This window comes from Filicampus tigris, chromosome 4, assembly GCF_054856515.1.
Source record: "Filicampus tigris isolate MCC_2025a chromosome 4, RoL_Ftig_1.0, whole genome shotgun sequence".
In the NCBI taxonomy this organism is placed as follows: Eukaryota; Metazoa; Chordata; class Actinopteri; order Syngnathiformes; family Syngnathidae; genus Filicampus; species Filicampus tigris.
In genome coordinates, this window is record NC_141220.1 from 24197702 (window position 1) to 24214501 (window position 16800).

Here is a 16800-nt window from a genome sequence, read left to right on the forward strand (position 1 = left end):
TTGCGGTTACATCTGGACCGGTATTTATTCACTGATTGTGTGCAGGCTCTCCTTATTTTGACTAACTTTAAGATTCATGAGTCTTCCTTTGATTATTATAATCAGCACAGTCGATGAGAAAGCGGATGGAAGGGAGGATTCCGAGATTGATTCTTGGGAAGGCGAAATGGATGTTTAGCTCACTGCAGACTAAATTGCTCTCAAAAACATGTACAGTATGTTATGTTCATTGAAGACTCTAAAATGTGTTTACAAAAACACACGGGTTAGTGTCTATACAAACTAAATTGTGTTTGGTGTTAACATACCTCGAGTTTGTTAAACTCTTGCCTTAGGTTAACAAAAACATGCGCATTACGGTCTTTAGACTCTAAATTTGTCTGTTTTCTAAAACGCATACAAACAAGAGAAAATAATTCAGAAGTACGGTATACAAAACAGCTCACATTCCGGAACTCTTTCTTTCCCTAGGGGAATTATGTCTATTAGCACCACAGAAGCTCATTTGTTTTGTCTCTCTGGCTTGTACTACCCACAATGTCATGTCAGTCACATCTAAGAGCCTATTTTACCGCGCGCGGCATGGCTCTTCTTGGCTGGGGCAGCGGGACTTTTTTACTCGGACTCGTTGTCTCAGCCGAGCATTTCATCCAGGCTCATCGATATTTTGAAGCTGATGTAATGCCTCCTCTACTCTATACGATTTTTTCATAGAACATGGTGACCAGCAGCGTTTCTCAATGCAGTCGCTGGTTGCTATGGAAACCTGGCGGCGCCGTCCCTGCGCAACGTGCGTAAGATTTAAGTAGAGCCGTCAAATTGACAGGCACGCCGTAGTTAAAGTATTAATGACTCGCAACTTTTTATGTTAATACCAGAAAATTGTCCTGCGGACCGGCTCCATAACGTTCACGATTGGTGAGGATGGAGATGTTGGCTGATTAATATCCAAACGACAAATGCAAATCCCCGGTGTATTTTATTTTTGTGTACCTTTTACTAGCAGCACCAACGTCATAACAAGGGTAACAACGTTTTAATATGGTCCCTATGGTAATGCTTAAGAATTATTCATTACAATAGTACCTAACGCTATTCATAATACCACATGTACGACTGCATGAAAATGCACCGAGTGGGTTCAACGCAGCACTTCAGTGAATGGACTGAGTGAGGAAGCCAGCTAATACGCCACGTTTGGCAGACAGACACAGAGTTGTAGCGCCTTCGCTGTATTTTTTTTCTCCCCCCCAAGTATGTATTTGGAAATTATAATATAGTGTTGTTTTCAATCAGATTTTATTTCTATAGCAAGTTTCACACATAAAAATGCAACTCAAAGTACTGTGCAATAAAAAGCATCCGAAATACAATGTAAAAAGACACACTCCCAACGTACAAAGACCTATATCCACAAACATACTTGCACTCACACACACACACACACACACACACACACACACACAACCTGATAAACTGTTAAAAAAAATTTATTTGGCCCCCTAATATTCACTGTACGATAATGCTACCGGTACTTGGGGCAAAACGAGTTGACATAGTTTTGTTATTGCGGATTTGTTTTGAATTCACCAACATGATTCAAAGAGGCACGTCAGCTGTTAAAGTGATTGCGATCTTGGTGCTCGCGTTTTTTTTTTTTTTTTTTATCACAACAAACTGCGAGGAGAAATTCGGCGTGAAACATGGTAACGGCAGTGTGCCATTAAAAGACAAGCCTTTGGGGTTTTCTGAAAGCGCAGGGCTGCCGCCATTATTACAACGACTGCATTCACTATAATCGCGTGTGATGGAGAGTTAAATATTTAATAATTTGTTTTTAATTTAATTACCCTTCCAATAGATGTTTGTTGGCTCCACAATGTTGTTTTTGTCCATGTTTAGATCCCCAGAGCTATGCCACCTCACATGGGCGCAGAGGACGGCACTTAGAAAACGACCTCGATCCGTCACCCTCGCTCTCTTCCCCCCTCAACTTTTGCTCGTAAGGCGGCAAAAATATCCAGTGAAACAGAGAGGACTTGTGTATGTAGGTTATGGCCAGTTTCAACCACTGATGCATTTAAGTTCAACAATGTCAGAATTTGCACCTTCAATTCAGTATTTTTTTTCCTGAAGACAGACCTATAACACGGCAAGGGAGACTAATCTTGTAACTCAGAGTCTGACATAGATTTAATTTTTTACTCGTTATCAGGTGTTTTCCTGTATGTTGGTAAGGCTGGGAAGCGCTAGGAGCACACAACTCCTTTGTTGTGGTGTTGAGAGCAGTAAATTCCATCTTTGTGGAATTTGACACACAGTCATTCAGTTGACACTTTAAAAAAATTACATCTGCTCAACGTAATAATAATAAAATATAGTTTTCTCCACAAACATTTGTAGATAGGTCTTGTGGCATGTACTCACCACTAACTGAACTGAAATACAGAACTTTCAAAATATCAGTCACATGAGCCAACATGTCATCTTTTACAATGGGAGAGAAGTGCAACTTCACGGAACGGGTAGCATGCGATGCCTGTTGTGTGCTGTAATAAGAAGCAAAAATGAAGAAACAAATAACAAGTATTTTTTTTTTTTTACGTACGCTGGCTTTCATATGTTTTGGCTATGTTGCATGTTGAGAACATGTGGTTGTTAGTCTAATATTTTCATAATGTTGAATAGCAAGTCTCTCAAAAAAAGAGAGAGAATACACACAGATGAAACATTTGCTCTCATTTTTATACTGTATTGGTGTCAAGCAGGAAGCGATATGTATTTATATTTTTAAATCAAATTTTATTTATATAGCACTTTTCACACACAAGATGCAACTCAAAGTGCTGTACATTTAAAAACCAAACTAAAAAGGTATGTCTTGAGCTTCCCCTTAAAAATATCAACAGTCTCTGCAGACCTGACGTCCTCTGGCAGGCTATTCCAAAGTCGAGGACCAAAATGGCTGAATGCAGCCTCGCCATGCGTTTTGGTCCTCACCGAAGGAATCATTAAAAGGCCGGCGCCAGAGGACTGCAGGATCCGCGAGGGTTGGTATGGTAAAAGCAAGTCAGATAAATCAGATGGCCCAAGACCATTAAGACATTTATAAACTAATAAAAGTACCTTAAAATCGACCCTGAAACACAATTATCAATGCAGCGATTTTAAAACTGGTGGAATGTGCTCCCGCCCTCTGGTCCTCGTCAGCACCCGAGCGGCTGAGTTCTGTAGTTGAAGGGAAGAAATACTCTTTTTGGTGAGACCAGAGAGCGGGGCGTTACAATAATCTAAACGACATGATATAAAAGCATTTTATCCTCGCTATGATAAATTGCAGGTAATTCCTGATAACAATGAGGCAGCTCCTAGTCCGTCAAGATAGGATTTACCTTGGGTGAACTACTACAGTTCATACACAATTGTTGAATGTCAAAATATAATTTAGCAGTTGCCGTGATGTTTTGATGGGTGATTTGGCATTCCGGACAAACGGTTTCATCTAGTACTGTGTGGCTTGATATATATATATATATATATATATATATATATATATATATATATATATATATATATATATATATATATATATATATAAATACACACAACACGGCTGTAGTCTGCGAAGCATGAGCTGCGGGTGATCTGATTTTTTTATAATAATAAATAAAAGCAATAAGAGGCTTTGATCAAATGTTCCGATCCCGTAAGTTTTCACTAAATGTATGTATGTGTGTGTAAACTGTATATAGGGGTGTGTGCATGTGAGGATGTCATCTCCCAGCTTTTTTGGAATGTGCTCCATCAAATTCAAAAGGAGTAAATATGTGCACCTGTAAGAAATGAAACATTTCCGTCTTTGTTGTGTGTGTTCAATTGAATTTAGGTTGAAAATTATTTCCAAATCGTATTCTGTTTTTAATTCAATTTTACACAACATCCAAACTTCATTGGAATTGGGGTTTGTATTTGTTTAAGAGTGTTCCAGTTGTTTGGGGCAGAACATTTAAAGGAATGTTCTGAAGTAATGAAGATTGTAGGGGGAGAAGCGGTTAATAAAGCTAGTGGAATGGAGAGTGCCTGTAGCAGTAAGCATGGTGAGCAGACAACCAAGATAGTATGGGGTCTTGCCAATTAGTGTTTTATGGATAAACATGGACTAGTGAACTTGTCAACGTCAGTGAAGAGAGGGAAAATTTACCCGTAAAAAATACAGTTCACAGCAGTGGGTGTTAAGGGGAGCACTGGTGACAAAGCGCATGCCGGCATGGTGGTGTTTAGCGTGTAGAGTTTTTGAAGTTAAAAATAACACCCAACTAGTGCATCGCTGGTCAGATACGTTTTCATGATGTTCAAGCTTTTAGAGCCGAAGGTGGCCTCGAATTTGGCAGAGGTTGGCAGTCTCCAAATTTTACATGCTAGAAGAAATTTGCCTCCTCCAATGACGATTCGCGTTTGAGTAGACCGCAAGTGTCAAACTCCGGTCCTCGAGGGCCTCTATCTTGCATGTTTTAAATGTTTCCCGCCTCTGAAACACTTAATTCATATGATCAGCTCATCAATAAGCTCTGCAGGAGCCTGGTAATGGTCGTGATCATTTGAGTCAGGTTTGTTGGCGGAGGGAAACGCCTCGAGGACCAGAGTTGGACGCCTGTGCGGTAGACTCGCATGTCTATCTACCCATTTTGGTTTTATTTGTTTTCTCAAGTGGCCCGTATATGGAGGTAGTTGGTCTTTCATGTGGTAGGTTTACATAAGCTTCAAGCAAACGATGTCTCCAGTTAAAATTTCCAAGGATCTCTATTATCATGCATCTCTGTTGACATTTTATTTTGCATTTGTTTATAATTCACCCATCATGGTATTCTTCCCAAAAACAACACAGATCATACCACTCACCCTCGTCTGAAGGCACAACATGAAGCATTTAAAGGATTTGTTCTGGATTGGGTTGCTCGAGTCAACGATGCAGAAAATGTTCTCATGCTCTGGCCTGGGGGATTCTTGCCACCAGCATGTGGACGTGAGGCCTTTGGTTTAGATCCAGCCAGATAAACTTAAGAGTTGCATGAAGACGAACATTGTTCATGATGGAGACACAAGATTCTATGAAAACATTAACGATGTACTCCCAATCAATGGACACTAAACAGTTTAGTTTATTACCATTGACCATTTTCAATGCTGTCGGCTTCCTTATAACAATATGTACTGGAAAGATAATCGTAGCTTACACTGTTAACACTACAAATTGGGCAAAACAAATACATGTAGTCCCGAGAAAGTAAATGATGATGCACAAAACATTGTGGAACTACTAGACTTATGTCAAGTATGTCCCTAAAGTGAATACACCCCTCACAGCTTTGCAAATATGTTACTACATCGTTTGGAACACGTTTTCCGCGGGTCCTGATATTTCTTGCTAAATGGATTTGTTGTTTTCATTCAGTCAGACAATGCCACTTTCACACAAACCTTACTTTTGTACATATAAGTTAGGTCCTGTAGCTCCCTGGGACATAAATGTGAAATGCACACACTTGAGACACACAAACAACTAGGGCTGTCCCGGCTAGTCGACACAGTCGACGTCACCGATGACATAAATACGTCGGCACGCAAATACCATCGAGTGTCGTTGATGTAAATACGTCAACACGTGAATACCGCCAGTTGTAAACATCTGCGCACAGCAGGAAAAAAAGGAGAACAAAAATAAGGGAGAAGAGCAGAAATGGCCGCGGCGTGAAGGTTCGTGCGTTCAGGGCGCGAAAGAGGAGAGCGGCATCAAGAAGCAGCAAAAAAGTGGACAAGAAAGTCCAATGTATGGACATATTTCAACGAAAAGTCAAACGAGTTAGTCGTCTGTATCCTTTGTAAAGCCAAGTGATGAACGAACATCTGAAGCGACGTCACCCAGGTGCTACTGGAAGACGACAAAGCAAAAAGCTAGAGGATCGGAAGTTCATCCAAGTAACTACTAACTAATATGACCAGATTTTACTGAAGTTGCTGTTATGTGCGACGTATTATTAATAGTGTTGTTCCGATACCGATACTAGTATCGGGTGGTTTCCCGATACCGCATTAAAACGCTGGTATCGGATCGGGTGGTACCAACAGATAAAACGCCGATGCCGGTTATCGATACTGGTATCATTATTCGAACGCAGCGCGCATATTTGAGAGCCGCACGCGGAAGGAAAATACCAGGAGAAGCCTTATCCATTATTATCGTTATTGGTCATCGGTCTACTTATGTCTAGTTTGGTGAAAAAGGTCGCTAAAAGGACATACATCGCCACATTGGAGGCAGTTGCTTGGGGGGACTTTGATGCTATCAAGCGCCTGCAATTACTTTGGGGGCATGTCGGCTGGATCTTTGTCTCGTAGCAAAGTATGTTGTTTTGTTTGACACAGTACATCGATCACTAGTTTAATGGTGTAAAACGTCTTTCATGAAATGGCTTGTGGCCAGATAAACTCATCTTTATGACCCGTCGAAGCTTTTCGAGCTCGCCCTAGCTTGCTAACTGCTAACAAAGAGACGGGTTTGTTTACAACACATCGCTCAGCAAAATGTTCTATAATCTTCCATTAACGTATAGGAAATTTGTATAGCTATATAATTAACAGATTAATGTTGAACAGCAGTGCGAACTAAATCTTGAATGAAAAGTAAAAAGAAAACAATAACTGATATAAAGTCATCAGATCATAACTTTGTATGTTGCGATGGTGTTAAGTGGTCACGTTGAAGATTTGACAGCCATTGTGCGCGTCTGCTTTCAAACAACTTCGTTTTTGCCTCCGGTTAATTTGAATCACTGCCGGTATCACTAAATAAAATCTTTAGTTGACCGATTAGAGCAACCATAAACAGCACAGGTGTTAACCATTTTTAGAAACACGTAACGCTTATTTTGGATTTTGGAGTTATCCGGCCAATACTGCACAGGCAGGTCGAGGAATCGGTATCGGGGCCAAAAAGTGGTATCTGAACAACGCTAATTATTAACGTGCATCGTTAAGTTTTATTTCTCGAAGCAGTGGGTTGCAGTCAAAATTACAGTGTTGTTTCAGCTTTGTGCATTATGGGGCTAACGTTGGCTATTTCACTCCAGTCAAATTGTGTTTGTGCTTACAGCTAATGTAACTGGTTCTGTTTCTTTATTTACCCACAAACGGTAACACTCTGTTTATATATCGAAACTGCTGCTGTCCCGGAAAGCTCTCGGTCTCACCGTCTTTTGTGCAGACCCCGGGCGCAACACAGCATGCACATCGTATTTAGGACGATGTCCCGCTTCCGCTGATTTAAAAAAAAATAATAAATAAAACCTAGACGAAACACTGGCCTGCTTACCATAGTCCGTGACTGCACTAATATATGTATGTCTTTTGAAAATCATTGCGATGAATCATTGCAATAAATTTCAGTATGCGCTCTGCTTTATCTGTCTATTTTTAAGGTGAAAGCAAACTGATGTTACACAGTCCCCCCCCCCCCCCCCCAAAAAAATAAAAGAGGAATGCACAGCAGAAAGAGCGTCTCAAATCACACAAAGTATCCTTAAAATGATTGTCCACAACATGAGGCCCGTCCAGAACATGAGGCCCGTTGCGTTTGTGGAGGGTGTTCCCCATTGGACTTTATTTATGAGTTTTTTATTTTTTTATTATACTTGGGCTGCTTAACATGCGCTCCCACATTGTTTCACTGACAGAGAAATAACCTCATTCATGTTCACACGTCATGATGCCTGCCTAAAGATGTGAGTGTTCATTCAATTTCCTACGTTTTTTTTTTTTTTTTTACTTTAATAAACAAGCATAAGCATTTTAAAAAGGTGTTCAGAAGTGGTTTTGTAAATTAATAATCGTCAACCCAAAAATTGCTGGATTAGTTGAAAAAATTGATCGCCTAATCGGAAAAAATAGTCTATAGATTAATTGGGAGAAAAATAATCGTTTGGGACAGCCCTACAAACAACATTGTTGAACGACCACATGTCTGTCTGCTAAGAACCCTAATCATCATTGAAGACGTAAGATCATCCCTGGTTGGTTGCCAGCCAGCACGGGGCCAGCGGGTTCGTGTCTTGGAGAAAATAGAAAGTCGTTTAATCTCCCGCCATGTACCATGTAAAAACCAGTTGGCCTGACAGTCTTGTGCAAATAAAAACAAATTGCCATAATGTGTCATCAGCAGCATGTTGAACTGTACTGTACTTACTATAAGTGTAGTTTGCTTTATTCTAGAGATGCAGGTGAAGCATGAAAGAGGTAAAGAGTAGGGATGGGAATTTCGACTAATTTGCCCGCCGACTAGTCTAAAATTTTATTTGCGACTAGTCTATAAGGAAGAAAACTTGAATTTTAATACATATTGAATTCAAAGTTTAAAATGCAAATGGTGTGTGTATTTAGGGGATATTTTAGCCCAAACATTCAGGACAGTTTGTGAATTTAAATTCTGTTGATGTAACAACTGACTGAATAAAGGTGAACAATTGAAAGAGAAATACATTTCTGACATTTTCCAATGCAATGCATGGCATTTATGAATAATGTAATGAGTAATGGTACAGACTCCCATTCCAGCAGGGTCTCATTCGCAAGCACCATGTTAGGCTAGGTTCACACCACAGGCAAATGCGACCCAGATCGAATTTTTTTGCCCATATAACCTGTATCAGATTTTTTTTTTAATGACATTCTGAACGGCTCAATTCCGATTTTTTTCAAATGCGACCTGAGTCGTTTTCATATGTGGTCCTAGATCGGATACGTATACAATCTTTTCCAATGCGTTCGCGGTCTGAATGGCCAGGGCGCATATATTGTACGCATACGACGTTGACGAGCCCAAGATGCGCTCGGGCAGGCGGAGGGAAAGTGCTGGCAGCAGGGGGATCGAATCTGCAAAGTTGTTTTGAGTAACACCATTGACTTTATATTTTACTTTAATTTAATCCCACTTGAAACGTGAAGCATAAAGTGGACATTTATGGCGATCGTAGTAATTCAGTCACAGCTCAGATAGATTGATTTTGCCACTAGTTGACTGAAAAATGACATCACAGTTGCTCAGTGCTCAGGTAATGACCGATCACAGCTCACCTGTTTTCTGAAGCTGATTTATTTCTGGTTGTTACCTGAGCCCTGAGCAACTGTGTTGTCATTTTCAGACGACAGCAAGTGGCAAAATGGCTGCCCCCTGAGATGGATAAAAACGGGTACATTTTCCTGCTGAACTCATATTCCACAAACGCAACATTAATCAGAATGCCATGTCTTGACTAGTCGGCCTGCATAGATCATTATTCTTGTCAAGAAAATGTTTGGGTTGACTTCCACCTTAAATGGATTGAAAGAGATGACATATGCAAGCGTCCTTGAACTTCCAGATTATCATATATTACAATTTTTTTTCCCCCCATTATCCAAACTGATTATTCTCACAAGAGTCGAGGGGATACTGGAGCCTATCCCAGCTGTTTTCGGGCAGTAGGCGGGAAGCACCCTGAATTGGTTGCCAGTCAATTGGAGATTGTTATATATTAATTAATTCTGGGGGTCTTCTGCTGCTATTCACAAATGTTTGCTTTTGTAAGTGCGGTATGTCTTGGTGTCTAATCCTCACAAATAGCGAGGGTCCACTTTGTTCCAAAAGCAAAGCCAAAAATAGGCTTCTCTTAAGACAGATGCACTCCCAACGCCTGCAGCTGAGTAAATAATAAGCAGTAAATAAGAATGACTTATGACAAAAGAATAGTTGAACAAATGAGGTCATGCTAGCAGTCTTGACAAAGGGAAACTAACATCCTATTTCCTGGTTAGCACTTTGTTGCTGACTCAACAGGCTAAGGGCAAGCAGGCGTAAGAAGGCACTTGAACTTAACCCAGGTGGCCTCTACATTTAAAGGGATTTGACAGGAGTAGTTCATGACCTCTGCTGGTAAAGCAGACAAACCGCTCCCGCCCCACCCCTCCTTGCAGCTTTAGCATTAATGCTGATCTTCTTAAGCGACAGGCGGTGCAAGATCACCTGGTGTGTTGTCGTCGTTATGTTGAGACTTGCATTCCACTTTAGAGCACGTTGACCTGGAAATGCTGAGCGTGCAAATGGTTGGCAATGATGGCGTCAACTTTTCAAGTGGCGAGAACGTAACGCGTCAAGATGTTGGAGAGGTGCCAAAGTAGGAGCCACTCCAACGTCCACAAGGAAATGTGTAACGGTAGCTAGCTATAGCTCCATGTAGTGTGCTTTGCATTTGTTTTTACTCACCATTGTGGAGTTACTCAATTGCTAGACAACGTTTCCACTAGGGATGGATCGATTATGGGCCGGGCCGATATTCTGCATTTTGACGAATATTGGCATCTGCCTTTTTAAAGAATTCTGATGGCCAATAATAAATCAATTTAAAGCTGTTCATTTCAGGGAACTATTTGACATTTTCAATGAACTTTATAAGAGATGCTGCTGAACCTGGCAACTCATGGCACGTTTTGCTTTTGTTTGGAATTAAATCAAAATGAGTGAAATTCAAAATTTTCTGTTATTTTGAAATGTGGGAGAACTTTATTTACTGAAGAAAATTTATAGGGACCTAATTTTTTAAGTTGTGTGTGTATATATAGATGCTCAATGCAGAGATGCTCAACCTGGTTTAGGTCAGGGCTCTGGCTGGGCCAGTCAAGAATGGTCACAGAGTTGTTCTGAAGCCACTCGTTTATTTTAGCTGTGTGCTTCACGTCATTGTCCTATTGAAAGGTGAACCTTTTGCCCAGTCTGAGGTCCTGAGCACTCTGGAAGGGGCTTTCCTCCAGGATATCTCTGTACTGCCGCATTCATCTTTCCTTCAATTGCAACCAGTCATCCTGTCCCTGCAGCTGGAAAACACCCACAGCATGATGCTCCCACCACCATGCTTCAGTGTAGGGATTGTATTGGGCAAGTGATGATCAGTGCCTGGTTCTCTCCACACATACCAGTTATAATTAACACCAAAAAGTTCAATCCCGGTCTCATCAGAGCAGAGAATCTTATTTCTCATAGTCTGTGAGTCCTTCATGTGGTTTTTGGCAAACTCTATGTGGGCTTTTATGTGTCTTGCGCTGAGAGGAGGCGGGCCACTCTACCTTAAAGGCCCGACTGGTGGAGGGCTACAGTGATGACTTTGTGTAACTTTCTCCCATCTCCCTACTGCATCTCTGGAGTGCAGCCACAGTACCTCTCTCACCAAGGCTCTTCTCCCACAATTTCTCAGTTTGGCTGGACGGCCAGGTCTAGGAGGAGTGTTTGCGTGAACGTGCTAGCACATGCCAACGCTTATGGTTTTCATGGCTTGAGGCGCTAATTATTTATACAAAAACAACACACCCTTAGCTTGTTAGTATAGTCTCTACATGTTTACCGTGGATTACACACTTGTATTCGTGTTAGCGTTATCCACAAACGCGAAGGTTTGAACCACAATTGGTGGTTCAAACATCAAAGGATTAACGCTGCGCTCTGTTTTTTGTTTCTTTTACAACAGCCTCAACCTGAGAATTAAAACAGAAAGTGACATCACAGTCAAGTATCACTTATTGCTTTCAAACTGCCGCCAACTATAAAAACAGATTTAAGAAGACATCACTTATACCTGGAAAAAAAGAATGGTAATGCTAACGACCAAACAAAAGAAAGTGTAACGTTTACCATTGACAAACTAGCCTTGCTCATACTATAATGGCAGATGCTTGCACTACTATGAATCACCAGATTTGAAAAACGACCAACCGTTTTTTTTTTTTTTTTAACTTATTTGTAGCACAGAGAGCCACAGTCAATGAATGACTTAGTCTTTGATATTAAATTACATTAACACAAAAGTGCACGGTCCTCATGCACTCCTTGCAGTCAGTGGTCTGTCCTTGCTTGAATGGTGCTCTGTGTGACACCAACCCCCAATTTGGCAGTGTTAGCCTGAATTACACCCTGTGTAAGAATCCTCTTGGTGCACAGCTAAACCCCACCGCATATCTCACCAATAACACAAACGCACACACACAGATGAAAAGCACACTGGGGTGGACCTCATATTTTCTCTACACTATGAAGAAATAACAGGAAAGAAGAATTAAGCAAACAAAGGAAAAAATAATATAAAGTAATTAAGACCACACTAGCTAAACCTTGTCAGCATTCCATGAAATGTTAAACTAACATTTAGGTCACATCCCTAGACCCATCGATCAACTTGACGGGCCACCCCATCGTGACAGGGCAAAAAAAAAAAAAAAAAAGCCTCAAGGACCCATGACCAAACATGACTAGGAACTTGGTTACCGTATTAACTCGACCATCACGCGCACTTAAGTCTAGAATTTTCTCCAAAATGGGCATGGCACCTTATAATGCAGCGCGCCTTTTGTATGCACGACTTCCAAAATCTGTAAAAGTTGTGACTAAAGCCCATTTCACACTGCAGGATTTTAAAATTGTCAGCCGACTTCCAAACTCTGAGAGACCCCACACGTGACTATAAACAACCACGCGTATTACAGTTTTGAACGTACCATGTGTGGTGTGCACACAGCAAGATCAACACATCACGCACGAACCGATTCATTCACGGATATTCTCATGTCAGAAGGAAAATCTCGCAAAACCCCTCGAGATTAACGAGACTTCGGAGTATAAACATGCCGGATTTAGAGACAGCAGGGGTGTCATCTTGACGGTGGTACTAGTTTGTGAATTATTTTTAGTGGAAAAAAATAACACAAAAAGAAAAGACGTTGGGCTCTGTTGCGCCATGACTGTTTTGATTTTGGATTCCCACCTCGCTTCCTCACCGCCCCGTCATCTCACTTTCTGATTGGCTGCACGTCGCTGTCAACCGGCGGCGCGCTCGTTTGTCCTCGGGGCACACCGAGTCGGGCCAAATCAATCCAACATGTTGAATATACCCGATTTCAGGTCGGAGGTCGTCCCGAGCGGCCGAGGTGAGTCTGAGCTCAACACACACGGCAGGTTTATCTGCTAAGATCATCTTTGGAGCCGTTACGAGAGTCAACCCCGACCTACGATTGTCTGGAGGGGAGATTCAGGGATAACATCGGCCGATAATCCTGCCATGTGAACCGGGTTTAAGATGAGGGCTTCGCTTGGCTAAGCGGGACCATTTCCTGCCAACACGCTGCTTGTAGAGAGAAAAGGCAGATGTGAGCGAGGACAGCATGCGGATGTTAAAGGGGAAAGGGTGGGCGTGAAAGAGGACGCTTAAGGCACGCAGTCGGCATATAGTGTCGGTATGTGCATTATGCAAAATAACATTGAAAATGGGAACTACGAAGAGACCGCAACAGCAGTGTGACGCTCAACAGTCAGCTTTCTCCTCTCCCTTTCTCTCGTTCCCACTCACGTACACTCTCCTGTTGTCTTCATGCCCCCCCCAAGACGACATGAAACTATTGAACTCATGAACAATATACAAGGTCGCTACACTTAGTGGAACGTTCATTTGTGGTTAGAATGTGACGACTTTGAACCGAAGCAACATTAACAGAATGTACATCCCAAGATGTTCTCTCTGGTAAATTTACTGCCGTTGCTGATGTTGTTGAAACATTTAAGTGTGGAGAACTGGAAAAAATATGTATACATATATCACAATCAGTTCCGCTGGTTCCAAGTCTACAAGCGCATCGTTTATGTCAGTGTTTTTCCAACTTTTTGGAGTCAAGGCACATTTATTTCATTTAAAAAAATCCCGCGGCACACCACCAGCTGAAATTGTGACAAAAATAAGATTTTAACTATATGTGTTCAATTGTTTAAGCATTTTTTTGACATTGAAGAATGACATTATAACGTTTTGAATAGGAATTAAATAAACACAAAGAAATAAGTATTTTATGTTTCATATTGATACTTAGTGTGAAACAAGGGCCTGTTTGGATGAACATGCATCACTAATTCGCTTGTCTCTAAACAAAGACAATTAGCTACCTGCTGCTGCTGTTGCTACCTGCTGGTATGGAAGAGTACTACAATGGAGCAAAGACATGATTAGGCCGCGAGGCGCTAGACCGCACAGGCACACAAATTAATTTCCCACGTCACACTTGACAATATCTGGTGTGCACACAGTTTGTAAAACACTGGTCTGTCACTACCGTCACTTATTTCAGAGCTTCTGTAATCGTTTGCGACTGACATTAATGCTTGGAAAAATTCTGGGATATCGCAAGATGGCTCAGGACACCATCACGTGTATATTCCTATGCATTTCATTGGATAAGAGTCTGACAATTGGTTAAAAAAAAAAATTAAAAAAAGAAAGAAAATGACTTATCCACCGGCTTTAAATGTAGAAATGCGCTCCAAGCTTAAATGGATTAAATAGTTTATTGGAAAATATACAGTCTTTTGGTTGTTACTATGAACATAGTAGGCATTAAAGATACAAGGACCAGCAGAGGTTCGCTTGGAACCTTTCAATTGGTGCTTTATACCACGCCGTGCACCAGACTACAGAGACAGGTTTAAATTCATACCAAAGCACAATTAGAGTACATATTAGGGATGTCAATCTCGATTTGACACGTATTTTGATACATAGGGTGCAACATGATTCGACGGCGGTTTGATTTTCAAGTGGTTCTTTTCGCTCAATTCAGTGGAATTAAGATTTGATTTGATATGATGCGGCTCAGTTTGAGAGCGCATGATGCAATGAGTTTCTTGTCATTTCACTTGCATATGAATTAACTTGTAAGTGCTAATGTGACTTTTCCTCTCGCCAATATAAGATTCGAGACGTATCTTGATATTTTAAAATGGAACGATTTGATTGGATGCAATTGCTCCTTTTTAAATCAAAACCCAATATTGGATTCAAATTGGGTTTTTTGGTTTCACCCCAAGTACATATACTCAAATGGTCTGGGCATGAAGACTGCATGCACATTTTTGGAAAGTTCGCACAAGTTCAGGGAGAACTTGCTTCACGCATATTCAAACACATAACCGTCCACACTGTCAGGCACGTGCAAACCGCTCGTGCTGCCTTTTATCCCCAAAAAATGAATGAGAATGCGTGTGACCATGTCACGGCGCCACAGTAAGAATTCCACAAGAAGACACAAATAACAGCAAATGTCTTTGTCTTCTTTTTGCCATGTCTGTATTCATCCCCGGAGGCAGTTTGCGACGACTGTGACACGTTGAGACATCCGCAACATCTTGAAGGGTTTAAGAAACGTGAATACATGAAAACTGCCATGTCCGGACTGTGAAAACTACCATGCGACCACAATTGTCATCTTTCATAGTTGATCACATCACATCACAGCTTTGTGTTGAAGTAGTTTTAGGGCTTTAAATGAGCTGCCTATTGAACGATTGAGCCATGAAATGTCACAACTAATCCAAAAAGAAGTAAGACATTCAAGTAACACAAGGTTTCAAAGGGGCTCCTCCTGGTGGCGTACTGTCACATTCCAGAGATGTTAGGGTTGCAAACCAAGGTTATCGTTTCAAATTAGGGTTTCAAGCCTTGGCTTGGGTTCCAAACAAGGGTTCAACTTTCAAATTAGGAATTCAAGACAAGATCAAGGTTTCAAATAAGGTCTTGTTTCAAATTAGGGTTTGAAGCATAGGTTAAGGTTTTAAACATAGGTTTGGGTTTCAAATGAGGTTCTCAGACCAGGTTTATGGTTTCAAGCCTTGGGGCCTGTTTCTAAGTACGGTTACTTTGAAGTAGGGGTGGGCGATATGACGATATTAGATCGTGAAGGACTTTAATGTGTTGACGATCCCATAAAGCCGAAAGATCGTTTGATCGTCTACAGGGTACATTCTATACAGTTTAGCTCTATGGCAGCTCAAACCCGCTGACGCATACCCGACCAACCAATCACAGCACACACAGTGCACCGTACGTGATACTCCCCGCCTCTCTGTTTGTTTGTATAGCGGAAAGCTATAGCGTAAAGTCACCACGAAGCAGAGTTGGTCCCGAAAAGAAACTCCACATCCACAGTGTCGATTTGGTTGGGCTTTTCCTCAGAGAAGAAATTGCAAACAGTTATTTGCAAAGTTTGCAGAAACTCGGTTCGGACGTCAGATGGCAACAGGACAAACCTGTTTAATGACTTGCGGAGACAGCACCCAAAAAAGTACGCCGACAGCCAGAGCAAACGGAGATCAGACACATGGTAGCCAGAGGCAGCCGCTAGCTCCAAGCTAACACAACCCAGGGTAACACAGTCATCTAACAAGGGCACTCCATATGAACAAACAAGCAAGCAGGGGGGCGCAAATTGTTTTCTTCTTGCTAGGGGGGGCGTAACAGAAAATAATTGAGAAGCACTGGGTTAGGGTTTCAAATTAGAATTTTAAGGCGGGATTACAATTTGAAATGATGGCATCAAGCAAAGGGTAAGGTTTTCAACAAGGATTGGGGTTTCAAATTAGGAATTGAAGACAGGATTGGGGTTTGATACTAGAGTTTGAAGGCAAAGTTAAGGTTTTCAACAACAGACAAGGTTTCACACTTGGGATTCAAAACCAGGATTAGGTTTTCAAATCAGGGTTTGAAACCTAGGTTTGGGTTTGTAATTCAGGTTTGAAACAAGGTTGGGATTTTAAATGATTTTGGATTTTTAACCAATGTTAGGTTTTCCACCAAGGACTTCAAATCCGAATATCGAGTTTGGATTGGGGTTTTCGATTTATTTTGAGTTAGGGATTCAAATTGGGGTTTGAGATGTCAGGGTTTTAAGCAACGGTTAGAATTT

The 16800-nt window shown here is 41.3% G+C and overlaps 1 long non-coding RNA gene across 1 annotated transcript in view; it reads left to right on the top strand.

The window, feature by feature from the left end:
* Nucleotides 1-16800, top strand: part of LOC147149034 (uncharacterized) — a 78974-nt gene that overhangs the window by 12551 nt on the left and 49623 nt on the right. The gene's annotated exons all lie outside the window — the stretch shown is intronic.